This window comes from Eptatretus burgeri, chromosome 4, assembly GCF_056783735.1.
Source record: "Eptatretus burgeri isolate ZD-2024b chromosome 4, Ebu_testis_v1, whole genome shotgun sequence".
Classification (NCBI taxonomy): domain Eukaryota; kingdom Metazoa; phylum Chordata; class Myxini; order Myxiniformes; family Myxinidae; genus Eptatretus; species Eptatretus burgeri.
In genome coordinates, this window is record NC_140964.1 from 78,468,044 (window position 1) to 78,480,964 (window position 12,921).

General features: G+C 39.0%; 4 non-coding genes across 4 annotated transcripts; all 4 read left to right on the forward strand.

Annotated features, from left to right (window-relative positions):
- Positions 1 to 892: 892 nt before the first annotated feature.
- TRNAA-UGC (transfer RNA alanine (anticodon UGC)) lies at positions 893 to 964 on the forward strand. The gene has a single exon. It is a non-coding gene; the product is annotated as a tRNA-Ala (tRNA).
- A 1,011-nt stretch (positions 965 to 1,975) lies between these two features.
- On the forward strand, positions 1,976 to 2,047 carry TRNAA-UGC (transfer RNA alanine (anticodon UGC)). Its single transcript has one exon. It is a non-coding gene; the product is annotated as a tRNA-Ala (tRNA).
- Positions 2,048 to 8,626: 6,579 nt separating this feature from the next.
- Positions 8,627 to 8,698, forward strand: TRNAA-UGC (transfer RNA alanine (anticodon UGC)). Its single transcript has one exon. It is a non-coding gene; the product is annotated as a tRNA-Ala (tRNA).
- Positions 8,699 to 9,716: 1,018 nt separating this feature from the next.
- Positions 9,717 to 9,788, forward strand: TRNAA-UGC (transfer RNA alanine (anticodon UGC)). The gene has a single exon. It is a non-coding gene; the product is annotated as a tRNA-Ala (tRNA).
- Positions 9,789 to 12,921: the final 3,133 nt, after the last annotated feature.

Sequence of the window (12,921 nt, forward strand, 5' to 3'; positions counted from 1 at the left end):
TTCCTCAACATGACACCAAATGTTAATTGTTTCTCTTTCAATCTTGTGTCATCCCCTCGTGTTGCGTCTCCTTTGTTCGTCATCAATCTGTCAAATGACAACTGTGGTGAAGACCGGCACGAGTGTTCGAGTCCAAGTGTCTTGGCACGGAAGTTGAAATCCAACTCCTCAGGCGAATTTGTCACAAGATCTGGGATTTCCAATGGTCCAACGGACAAGCTGTATGTGAACATTTCCGATGTAAGACCAGCACCAGCCTGAGCACATCAAGGGTACGTCGTCACTCGATGGCCGATGTCTAAGTTGGAAGGAAAATGCCATTTTCTGCAATTGACATCGTTCAAAACGTTATTGCAAAGGCAACATATTTTTCATGATGCGTATTATCAATATTTAGTTTGTGTTGAACTGCGATATGACAAATGCATCGTGAGAATGTGAGAATTGCTCCGTGACTCTTGGAGGGAATATAAATACTGGACTCAAACATGATGTATCTCACAGTCCTCATTTGAGAAAATCGTTTATTTCTGGAAAATTTGTGAGCAGGAAAAACGTTCAAGAATAATATAAAAGTGTAAGTGATGTCATTGGTCAAGATCATGTTTTGCCCATCATGGAAGATCATTCTCATCTCATGAGCAGGAAAAATGAAAACATTTTCACTGATATGATAAAATGAAAAGACAAGAATTTTTCTTTTATAAAAGATAATACTTCCTATTTCAATGTTTTTTTTTATTTTCTCAGAAAATGTTGGGAAAAGATGAACTTAAAGTGCATGTTGTTGGACAGAAAGCTGCGATATCTCATTTCAGACAGCTCAATATTTTGGCTCTGCATCGTATGCGGATTGCAGTTTTACTGCACGTGACAAAATTTATAAGACAGAGGGGATGTAGCTCAGAGGTAGAGCACATGCTTTGCATGTATGAGGCCCTGGGTTCAACTCCCAGCATCTCCATTTTCTTTGTGGTCTCCTTCACATTTTGTCATCAACTCGTCATTGGGTGAATTTTTTTCAAAATTATTCTGCTGTTGTCAATTCGGTTATTTGAAGCAAAATTCAATGGCTTCTTGAGATTTTCATCAACATGGCACCAAATGCGAGTTGTTTCTCTTTCAACCTTTTGTCATCCTCTCGTGGTGTGTATCCTTTGTTCTTCATCAATCTGCGAGATGAGAACTTCGCTTTGGATCGACACGAGTGTTTGATTCCAAACGTCTTGGCACAGTCGTTGAAATCCCACTCCTCAGGCCAATTTATCATGAGATTTGTTCATTTCCAATGGAAAAACGGAGCAGCTGGTTGTGAACATTTCTGATGTAAGACCAGCACCGGAGTGAAGCAAATGATTGGTACGTCATCAATCGATGGCCGATGTCAAAGTCAGAAGGAATATGCCATTTTAATGTAATTGACGTCGTTTAAATACGGGATTGTAAAGACACTATTTTTCGTGATGCGTATTTTCAATATTTAGTTTGTGTCGAATTGCAAAATGACAAATGCATCGTGAAAATGTGAGAATTGCTCCGTGACTCTTGGAGGGAATATAAATACTGGACTCAAATAAGATGTATCTCACATTCCTCATTAGAGAAAATCGTTTATTTCTGGAAAATTTGTGAGCAGGAAAAACGCTCAAGAATAATTTCAAAGTGTAAGTGATGTCATTGCTCAAGATCATGTTGTGCCCATCATGGAAGATCATTCTCATCTCATGAGCAGGAAAAATGAAAACATTTTCACTGATATGATAAAATGAAAAGATAAGAATTCTTTTTTTTTATAAAAGATCATACTTATTTCTCTGTTTTTTTATTTTCGCAAAAAATGTTTCGAAAAGATGAAACAACAGTGCATGTTGTTGGACGAAAGCTGCGATATCTCATTTCAGGCAGCTCAATATTTTGGCTCTGCATCAAATGCAGATTGCAGTTTTACTGCACGTGATAAAATTCATGCAACAGAGGGGATGTAGCTCAGAGGTAGAGCACATGCTTTGCATGTATGAGGCCCTGAGTTCAACTCCCAGCATCTCCATTTTCTTTGTGGTCTCCTTCACATTTTATCGTCAACTCGTCATTGGGTGAATTTTTTTCAAAATTATTCTGCTGTTGTCAATTCGGTTATTTGAAGCAACAATTCAATGGGGTCTCGAGATTTTCATCAACATGATACCAAATGTTAGTTGTTTCTCTTTCAATCTTTCATCATCTCCTGGTGGTGCGTCTCCTTTGTTCGTCATCAGTCTGTCAAATGACAACTATGTTGAAGACCGTCACGAGTGTTTGAGTCCAAGTGTCTTGGCACGGAAGTTGAAATCCAACTCCTCAGTCGAATATGTCACAAGATCTGGGGATTTCCAATGGTCCAACGGACCAGCACCAGCCTGAAGGACATCAAGGTGATGTCATCACTCAATTGCCGATGTCAAAGTTGGAAGGAAAATGCCATTCTATGTAATTGACATCGTTAAAAACGTTATTGCAAATGCAACATATTTTTCATGATGCGTATTATCAATATTTTGCTTGTGTCGAACTGCGATATGACAGATGCACGTGAAAATGTGAGAAATGATCCGTTACTCTTGAAGGGAACATAAATACTGGACGAAAACAAGATGTTTCTCACGGCCCTCATTTGACAAAATTGTTTATTTCTGGAGATTTTTTTGTTCAGGAAAGAGGCTCAAGAATATATCGTAAAAATTGTTGTTGATGTCATTGTTCAAAATCATATTTTGCACATCATGGAAGATCATCCGTTCTGATGAGCAGGAAAAAAGAAAACATTTTCACCGATATGATAACATGAAAAGACAAGAATTCTTGTTTCTGAAAGATTTTACTTATTTTACTGTTATATTTTTTTTCCCAGAAAATGGTGGCAAATGTTGGCGTAACAGTTCGTGTTGTTGTTCAGAAAGCTGCGGTCCCTCCTTTTGGTCAAGTCAATATTTTCGCTCTGTATCATATGCAGATTGCAGTTTTGCTGCACATAACAAAATTTATTCAAAAGAGTAGATTAGCTCCAAGGTGGAGCATCGGCTGTGGACGTAGGAGGTCCTGGTTTCAACTGCCTGCATTTCCATTTTCTTTTTGGTCTTCTTCACAGTTTTGCCCTCAACAACTCGTCATTGGGGGAATCTTTTTGAAGTAATTCTGCTTTTGTCATTGAAGTTATTTTAATCAACAATTCAATGGGTTCTCAAGATTTCCCTCAACATGACAACAAATTTTAATTGATGCTCTTTCAATCTTTTCTCATCTCCTCGTGGTGCGTCTCCTTTGTTCGTCATCAATCTGCAATGTGAGAACTGCGCTTTAGATCGGCACGAGTGTTCGATTGCAAACATCTTGGTACGGAAGTTGAAATCCCACTCCTCATATCAGGCCAATTTGTCATGACATTTGTGCATTTCCAATGGAAAAACAGAGCAGCTCGTTGTGAACATTTCTGATGTCAGATCAGCACCGGCCTGAAGCAAATGATGGGTACGTCATCAATCGATGGCCGATGTGGAAGTTGGAAGGAATATGCCATTTTTAATGTAATTGACGTCGTTAAATACGTGATTGTCAAGGCACCATATTTTTCATGATGCGTATTGTCAATCTTTAGTTTGTGTCTGACTGCGATATGGCAAATGCATCGTGAAATGGTGAGAATTGCTCCGTGACTCTTGGAGGGAATATAAATCCTGGACTCAAACAAGATGTATCTCACAATCCTCATTTGAGAAAATCGTTTATTTCTGGAAAATTTGTGAGCAGGAAAAACGCTCAAGAATAATATCAAAGTATAAGTGATGTCATTGCTCAAGATCATGTTTTGCCCATCATGGAAGATCATACGAATCTCATGAGCAGGAAAAATGAAAACGATTTTCACTGATATGATAAAATGGAAAGACAAGAATTCTTTTTTTTATAAAAGATAATACTTATTTCTCTGATTTTTTATTTTCACAGAAAATGTTGGGAAAAGATGGAATAACATTGCATGTTGTTGGACGGAGAGCTGCGATATCTCATTTCAGTCATTTCAATATTTTGGCTCTGCATTGTATGCAGATTACAGTTTCACTGCACATGACAAAATTAATGATACAGAGGGGATGTAGCTTTGGTCGAACTCACATTTGCCACGGCGGCCGTGGGGTCTCCAAAATCTACGGCCACTAGCAATTATACGGCGGCCGCAGTATTTCCACGGTCACACAATGTCGCAGTCACATATGTTTTTATTTTTCGGCGAGACGCACGGCGTATTCATAAATTGTGGAAACCGAAAACGTGGTGGTGCCGTACGGTCTTTGATTTGATGTCGCATGGTTACCTTAGGGCGTCCTTGTGGCGGCCATATAATGTTCAAGGTTGCCTCAAGGTGCCCGCAAGGCGACCGCAGGGGGCCCTAAGGCGAACGTGCGGCCAGACGGATGGTAACGAGTGGGTATATATACCAGTTCTTTTTTTACTGAAATAAAAATATAACAGTTCGGAATATACCAGTGTATGGTGCCCCCATAATCCGAATTGAATTCGTTCCAGGAGGCTGTTCGGATTGCAAAAAGTTCAATTCCCAAACTATTTTCCCAATAAGAAAGAATGGAGTGAATTAATGTTCCTGGACCCCAAGAAAACCCACTTTCAAGACACTTTCAACTGAAATTCCCCATGTTTAAGGTAAAACTCGAGGGGGAGCACTCGGCAGAGTGCAAAACCTCCGCCGCCAATACTGCTCGGTCATTCAAGTGAACATGATATCCTATTCATTCAATTTGACGTCAACAGTGCTCACAGGGTTATAGATTGCAAATTTCCCTTTTACTTTTAACTTTTACATACTCAATTCATTCGTAAAAACTAGATTCCTTGAGACAGAAATTGATTTTACGTGGGTATATTTCCCTGAAGTTCCAAAATCAGCCGCAATTATAATTTTGGCATGCTTTTTGTTGGAAATCACTTAAAACATGTAGAAATGCAAAAAAAAATCGAAATTTTGTTGAAAAAAAAGATGCAAATTTTTTTTTCTCTCTAACAATTTTTTATTGGGGGGGGGGGGGTTGGAAATCACTTTAATCATGTAGAAATGCAAAAAAAAAAAAATCAAATATTTTTTCAAAATGGCTGCCATAGCGGCCATATTGGATATTGGACCAGGTCCAAAATATAAATGCATGATCCTTGGACCATACCTAATCCCCCCACCAAGTTTCGTCGAAATCCATCCAGTAGTTTTTCCGTAATACTGTTCACAAACAAACAAACAAAGAAACAGAAAGGGGTGAAAACAGTAACCTCTGATCTTCGGTGGCGGAGGTTAATAAGATGAGTAAATGACCTTCGGTGGCGGTGTATTGTATGTAAACTGGTACAATCACCACATCCAAAGGTTCACACAGGCTTGAGCTCCGGCCTGGGTTCCGATCGCTCGCGCACTCTGCGAGCGCTGCCCCCAGGGCAGCTCATCAAACATGATGCCCCCAGACCCACAATCACTTTCATCAAACGCATCGGGCTGAGGTCATCATGGATATTCCAAATTACAACCGGTTTTTCTGTGAAATTTAATCCTTGCTCGACATTCCGTCACACCACGTGATCGGATTGCTTTTTTGTTGTTAATTAAAACACAAGATAAGTAAAAAAAAAAAAAAAAACAGCACAAATCAAGGTGAAAACACGAGGAAAGTAGCGATCGACACACGAGAGATGCTTTCACGAGGACTTCCACCGACGAACTGAATCAACAAAGCGCAAAGATGTGCGTCGAACAGGTGGGGGAGACACATGTGAACAAACATGAACGCTTTGTTGTGTTCGGTTTTTTAAAATCTATTTGGTTTTTAGGGCAAAATTCATTTTTCATTGATAAAAGCTTACGGCAGCCGCACGAATAACGCAAGCACACCGTACGCCCTACGTACGGTCGACGTGGAACACAACTACGTCACAACTACGGCATGTCGAATTGCTACGGCGAACGTAGAAATGAAAAAAGTTATAACTCCGCGTTATAATTCCACGGCAACCCCTACGGCCTGTAAAAGATAGCCAAATGGCGTAGAGCCACCCTGAGGCCACCACACAAACTCTGCGGCCGCCGCACGTTTCTGTCAATTCAGAGGGCATATGGCCGCCGTTTCCTTGCTGTAGAGCAAATGTGACTTCAACTCCCAGCAACTCCATTTTCTTTCTGGTCTCCTTCACATTTTGTCATCAACAACTCGTAATTGGGTGAATTTTTTTCAAAATAATTCTGCTGTTGTCAATTCGGTGATTTGAAGCAACAATTCAATGGGGTCTCGAGATTTTCATCATGATACCAAATGTTAGTTGTTTCTCTTTCAATCTTTCATCATCTCCTTGTGGTGCGTCTCCTTTGTTCGTCATCAGTCTGTCAAATCACAACTGCGGTGAAGACCGTCACGAGAGTTTGATTCCAAGTGTCTTGGCACGGAAGTTGAAATCCATCTCCTCATGCGAATTTGTCACAAGATCTGTGGCTTTCCAATGGTCCAACAGACAAGCTGGTTGTGAACATTTCCGATGTAAGACCAGACTGAAGTCTGACGTACCTGAAGCACGTAATGGGTACGTCATCACTCGATGGCCAATTTCCAAGGAAGAAGGAAAATGCCATTTCAAAGAATATGATGTCGGTTCCCTCGCCGAACAATGGGTTATTGCATTTGGGTCCATTTATTTGTCTGTCTGTTTGTTCGTTTCTTTGTTTGTCTGCACAGAACTTTTGTTTTTTTCTCCGCAACACCTTCTCGGATGAAGAAGAATTCTTCACCATCTGTGTGACTCCTCCTGTGGAATGTTTTAATCGTAATTGTGATGTTATTGGTCACATCATGTGGCAGCCAGGTTGGAAAAATGTAAAAATATTGGACCTCTGTTTCTCTGAAACTGCACCAAGGAAAAAAGTTGAAACTTGTCACCTGGCAAGCATTCCTCATTGGGAATAAGTGAGATTTTTTTTATTTTGTCACTGGTGCCTTCTTTATGATGTCATAATTGCAGATGTAGAACGCTACATTTGATCAGGATGAAAGTTTTTGTGTGTCATCTCGGGATAAAATGGTCCACAGAAAATCATTGATGATAAAATCGGTGATTCAGCAGCCGCATTATTCTTGTTTTTTTATACCTTCAAAAATCTCCTTCTCTGATGTGGCTGAAAAGATTGAGGTAAAACTTTACAAGCATGATCGCTTATCCATGAGGAACAAAAGTTTCACACATTTGACATCACAGGTCACTTGGTTTGGCAGAAATATTGTATTTACCCAAAAACTTATAAAAAAAAAATTCTTCTCTCAAACAATAATTTAGATCGAGAGTAAACTTCACAAAAATGTCCCCCAAGCCTTGGGTGTGCATGTTTTTTTAAAAGAATAATTGATCCGTATTATGGTTTGGCAGCCATCTTGGATTTAAGAGAAATATTAAATTTTGTTGTCTCTGAAACCGCTTTATCAATCGACGTGAAACTTCACCATCATGATCGAGTTGGGATGTTGAATCGATGTTTTAAATTTCAACTTGATTGGACACATGGTCTGGTCGCCAGAAAAACTTTTTTTTGATCTTGTTTTTTTTTTGATTTTTAGATTCTCGTGGAGGATCTCTCAGTCTTACTCATGTTGTTGTTCTTGTGGACTTTTTTGTTTCACAGCCTACAGTTTTCATCGAAACTTCCTGAAACTTGGCATATATATGTAAAAATACCCTGCGCAGACAGTAACCATCTCCGATTTTGAGAATTCTTCCTCGAAAAAAGTTGTGATGTCAAAGTATCTCCACTAATGGAAATCGCCGAAGAAATTATCTTCGAAACTAGGCAAGCTTTTTGAATTCTGTTTGCGGGACTCGAACAGGGCATTAGCAGAGATGAATTACCGCACATAGGATACATCACTGTGATGTCATATCAATTTTTTTGACATCATTCCTATTTTTTGACATTTTTTTGTTTCACAACCCAGAGTTTTCATCGGATCTTCGTGAAATTTGCGATGTATATGTTGAAAGCCTACGCACAGGCAGTAACCATGTCCGATTTTGGAAATTCTTCCGAGTTATTAGATCCTCATGGAGGATCTCTCAGTCTTACTCATGTTGTTGTTCTTGTGCACTTTTTTGTTTCACAGCCGATTGCTCGTGACTCTTGAAGGGAATACAAATACTGGACTCAAATAAGATGGATCTCACAGTCCTCATTTGAGAAAATCGTTTATTTCTGGAAAATTTGTGTGCAGGAAAAACGTTCAAGAATAATATAAAAGTGTAAGTGAGGTCATTGCTCAAGATCATGTTTTGCCCATCATGGAAGATCATTCTCATCTCATGAGCAGGAAAAATGAAAACATTTTCACTGATATGATAAAATGAAAAGACAAGAATTTTTCTTTTATAAAAGATAATACTTCCTATTTCAATGTTTTTTTTTTATTTTCTCAGAAAATGTTGGGAAAAGATGAACTTAAAGTGCATGTTGTTGGACAGAAAGCTGCGATATCTCATTTCAGACAGCTCAATATTTTGGCTCTGCATCAAATGCAGATTGCAGTTTTACTGCACGTGATAAAATTCATGTGACAGAGGGGATGGAGCTCAGAGGTAGAGCACATGCTTTGCATGTATGAGGCCCTGGGTTCAACTCCCAGCATCTCCATTTTCTTTGTGGTCTCCTTCACATTTTGTCATCAACAACTCGTCATTGGGTGAATTTTTTTCAAAATAATTCTGCTGTTGTCAATTCGGTTATTTGAAGCAAAATTCAATGGGTTCTTGAGATTTTCATCAACATGGCACCAAATGCGAGTTGTTTCTCTTTCAACCTTTTGTCATCCTCTCGTGGTGTGTATCCTTTGTTCTTCATCAATCTGCGAGATGAGAACTTCGCTTTGGATCGACACGAGTGTTTGATTCCAAACGTCTTGGCACAGTCGTTGAAATCCCACTCCTCAGGCCAATTTATCATGAGATTTGTTCATTTCCAATGGAAAAACGGAGCAGCTGGTTGTGAACATTTCTGATGTAAGACCATCACCGGACTGAAGCAAATGATTGGTACGTCATCAATCGATGGCCGATGTCAAAGTCAGAAGGAATATGCCATTTTAATGTAATTGACGTCGTTTAAATACGGGATTGTAAAGACACTATATTTTTCGTGATGCGTATTTTCAATATTTAATTTGTGTCGAATTGCAAAATGACAAATGCATCGTGAAAATGTGAGAATTGCTCCGTGACTCTTGGAGGGAATATAAATACTGGACTCAAATAAGATGTATCTCACAGTCCTCATTTGAGAAAATCGTTTATTTCTGGAAAATTTGTGAGCAGGAAAAACGCTCAAGAATAATATAAAAGTGTAAGTGATGTCATTGCTCAAGATCATGTTTTGCCCATCATGGAAGATCATTCTCATCTCATGAGCAGGAAAAATGAAAACATTTTCACTGATATGATAAAATGAAAAGATAAGAATTCTTTTTTTTTTTATAAAAGATCATACTTATTTCTCTGTTTTTTTATTTTCGCAAAAAATGTTTCGAAAAGATGAAACAACAGTGCATGTTGTTGGACGAAAGCTGCGATATCTCATTTCAGGCAGCTCAATATTTTGGCTCTGCATCAAATGCAGATTGCAGTTTTACTGCACGTGATAAAATTCATGCAACAGAGGGGATGTAGCTCAGAGGTAGAGCACATGCTTTGCATGTATGAGGCCCTGAGTTCAACTCCCAGCATCTCCATTTTCTTTGTGGTCTTCTTCACATTTTATCGTCAACTCGTCATTGGGTGAATTTTTTTCAAAATTATTCTGCTGTTGTCAATTCGGTTATTTGAAGCAACAATTCAATGGGGTCTCGAGATTTTCATCAACATGATACCAAATGTTAGTTGTTTCTCTTTCAATCTTTCATCATCTCCTGGTGGTGCGTCTCCTTTGTTCGTCATCAGTCTGTCAAATGACAACTATGTTGAAGACCGTCACGAGTGTTTGAGTCCAAGTGTCTTGGCACGGAAGTTGAAATCCAACTCCTCAGTCGAATATGTCACAAGATCTGGGGATTTCCAATGGTCCAACGGACCAGCACCAGCCTGAAGGAAATCAAGGTTATGTCATCACTCAATTGCCGATGTCAAAGTTGGAAGGAAAATGCCATTCTATGTAATTGACATCGTTAAAAACGTTATTGCAAAGGCAACATATTTTTCATGATGCGTATTATCAATATTTTGCTTGTGTCGAACTGCGATATGACAGATGCACGTGAAAATGTGAGAATTGCTCCGTTACTCTTGAAGGGAACATAAATACTGGACGAAAACAAGATGTTTCTCCCTGCCCTCATTTGACAAAATTGTTTATTTCTGGAGATTTTTTTGTTCAGGAAAGAGGCTCAAGAATATATCGTAAAAATTGTTGTTGATGTCATTGTTCAAAATCATATTTTGCACATCATGGAAGATCATCCAATCTGATGAGCAGGAAAAAAGAAAACATTTTCACTGAGATGATAACATAAAAAGACAAGAATTCGTGTTTCTGAAAGCTTTTACTTATTTTACTGTTATATTTTTTACCCAGAAAATGGTGGCAAATGTTGTCGTAACAGTTCGTGTTGTTGTTCAGAAAGCTGCGGTCCCTCCTTTTGGTCAAGTCCATATTTTCGCTCTGTATCATATGCAGATTGCAGTTTTGCTGCACATAACAAAATTTATTCAAAAGAGTAGATTAGCTCCAAGGTGGAGCATCGGCTGTGGACGTAGGAGGTCCTGGTTTCAACTGCCTGCATTTCCATTTTCTTTTTGGTCTTCTTCACAGTTATGTCCTCAACAACTCGTCATTGGGGGAATCTTTTTGAAGTAATTCTGCTTTTGTCATTGAAGTTATTTTAATCAACAATTCAATGGGTTCTCAAGATTTCCCTCAACATGACAACAAATTTTAATTGATGGTCTTTCAATCTTTTCTCATCTCCTCGTGGTGCGTCTCCTTTGTTCGTCATCAATCTGCAATGTGAGAACTGTGCTTTAGATCGGCACGAGTGTTCGATTGCAAACATCTTGGTACGGAAGTTGAAATCCCACTCCTCATATCAGGCCAATTTGTCATGACATTTGTGCATTTCCAATGGAAAAACAGAGCAGCTCGTTGTGAACATTTCTGATGTCAGATCAGCACCGGCCTGAAGCAAATGATGGGTACGTCATCAATCGATGGCCGATGTGGAAGTTGGAAGGAATATTCCATTTTAATGTAATTGACATCGTTAAATACGTGATTGTCAAGGCACCATATTTTTCATGATGCGTATTGTCAATCTTTAGTTTGTGTCTGACTGCGATATGGCAAATGCATCGTGAAAAGGTGAGAATTGCTCCGTGACTCTTGGAGGGAATATAAATCCTGGACTCAAACAAGATGTATCTCACAATCCACATTTGAGAAAATCGTTTATTTCTGGAAAATTTGTGAGCAGGAAAAACGCTCAAGAATAATATCAAAGTGTAAGTGATGTCATTGCTCAAGATCATGTTTTTCCCATCATGGAAGATCATTCGAATCTCATGAGCAGGAAAAATGAAAACGATTTTCACTGATATGATGAAATGGAAAGACAAGAATTCTTTTTTTTATAAAAGTTAATACTTATTTCTCTGTTTTTTTATTTTCACAGAAAAAGTTGGGAAAAGATGAAATAACAGTGCATGTTGTTGGACGGAGAGCTGCGATATCTCATTTCAGTCATTTCAATATTTTGGCTCTGCATTGTATGCAGATTACAGTTTCACTGCACATGACAAAATTAATGATACAGAGGGGATGTAGCTTTGGCCGAACTCACATTTGCCACGGCGGCCGTGGGGTCTCCAAAATCTACGGCCACTAGCAATTATACGGCGGCCGCAGTATTTCCACGGTCACACAATGTCGCAGTCACATATGTTTTTATTTTTCGGCGAGACGCACGGCGTATTCATAAATTGTGGAAACCGAAAACGTGGTGGTGCCCTACGGTCTTTGATTTGATGTCGCATGGTTACCTTGGGGCGTCCTTGTGGCGGCCATATAATGTTCAAGGTTGCCTCAAGGTGCCCGCAAGGTGACCGCAGGGGGCCCTAAGGCGAACGTGCGGCCAGACGGATGGTACCGAGTGGGTATATATACCAGTTCTTTTTTTACTGAAATAAAAATATAACAGTTCGGAATATACCAGTATGTGGTGCCCCCATAATCCGAATTGAATTCGTTCCAGGAGGCTGTTCGGATTGCAAAAAGTTCAATTCCCAAACTATTTTCCCAATAAGAAAGAATGGAGTGAATTAATGTTCCTGGACCCCAAGAAAACCCACTTTCAAGACACTTTCAACTGAAATTCCCCATGTTTAAGGTAAAACTCGATGGGGAGCACTCGGCAGAGTGCAAAACCTCCACCGCCAATACTGCTCGGTCATTCAAGTGAACCTGATATCCTATTCATTCAATTTGACGTCAACAGTGCTCACAGGGTTATAGATTGCAAATTTCCCTTTTACTTTTAACTTTTACATACTCAATTCATTCGTCATAACTAGATTCCTTGAGACAGAAATTGATTTTACGTGGGTATATTCACCTGAAGTTCCAAAATCAGCCGCAATTATAATTTTGGCATGTTTCTTTGTTGGAAATCACTTAAAACATGTAGAAATGCAAAAAAAAATCGACATTTTGTTGAAAAAAAAGATGCAATTTTTTTTTTCTCTCTAACAATTTTTATTGGGGGGGGGGGGTTGGAAATCACTTTAATCATGTAGAAATGCAAAAAAAAAATTCAAATATTTTTCAAAATGGCTGCCATAGCGGCAATATTGGATTTTAGACCAGGTCCAAAATCT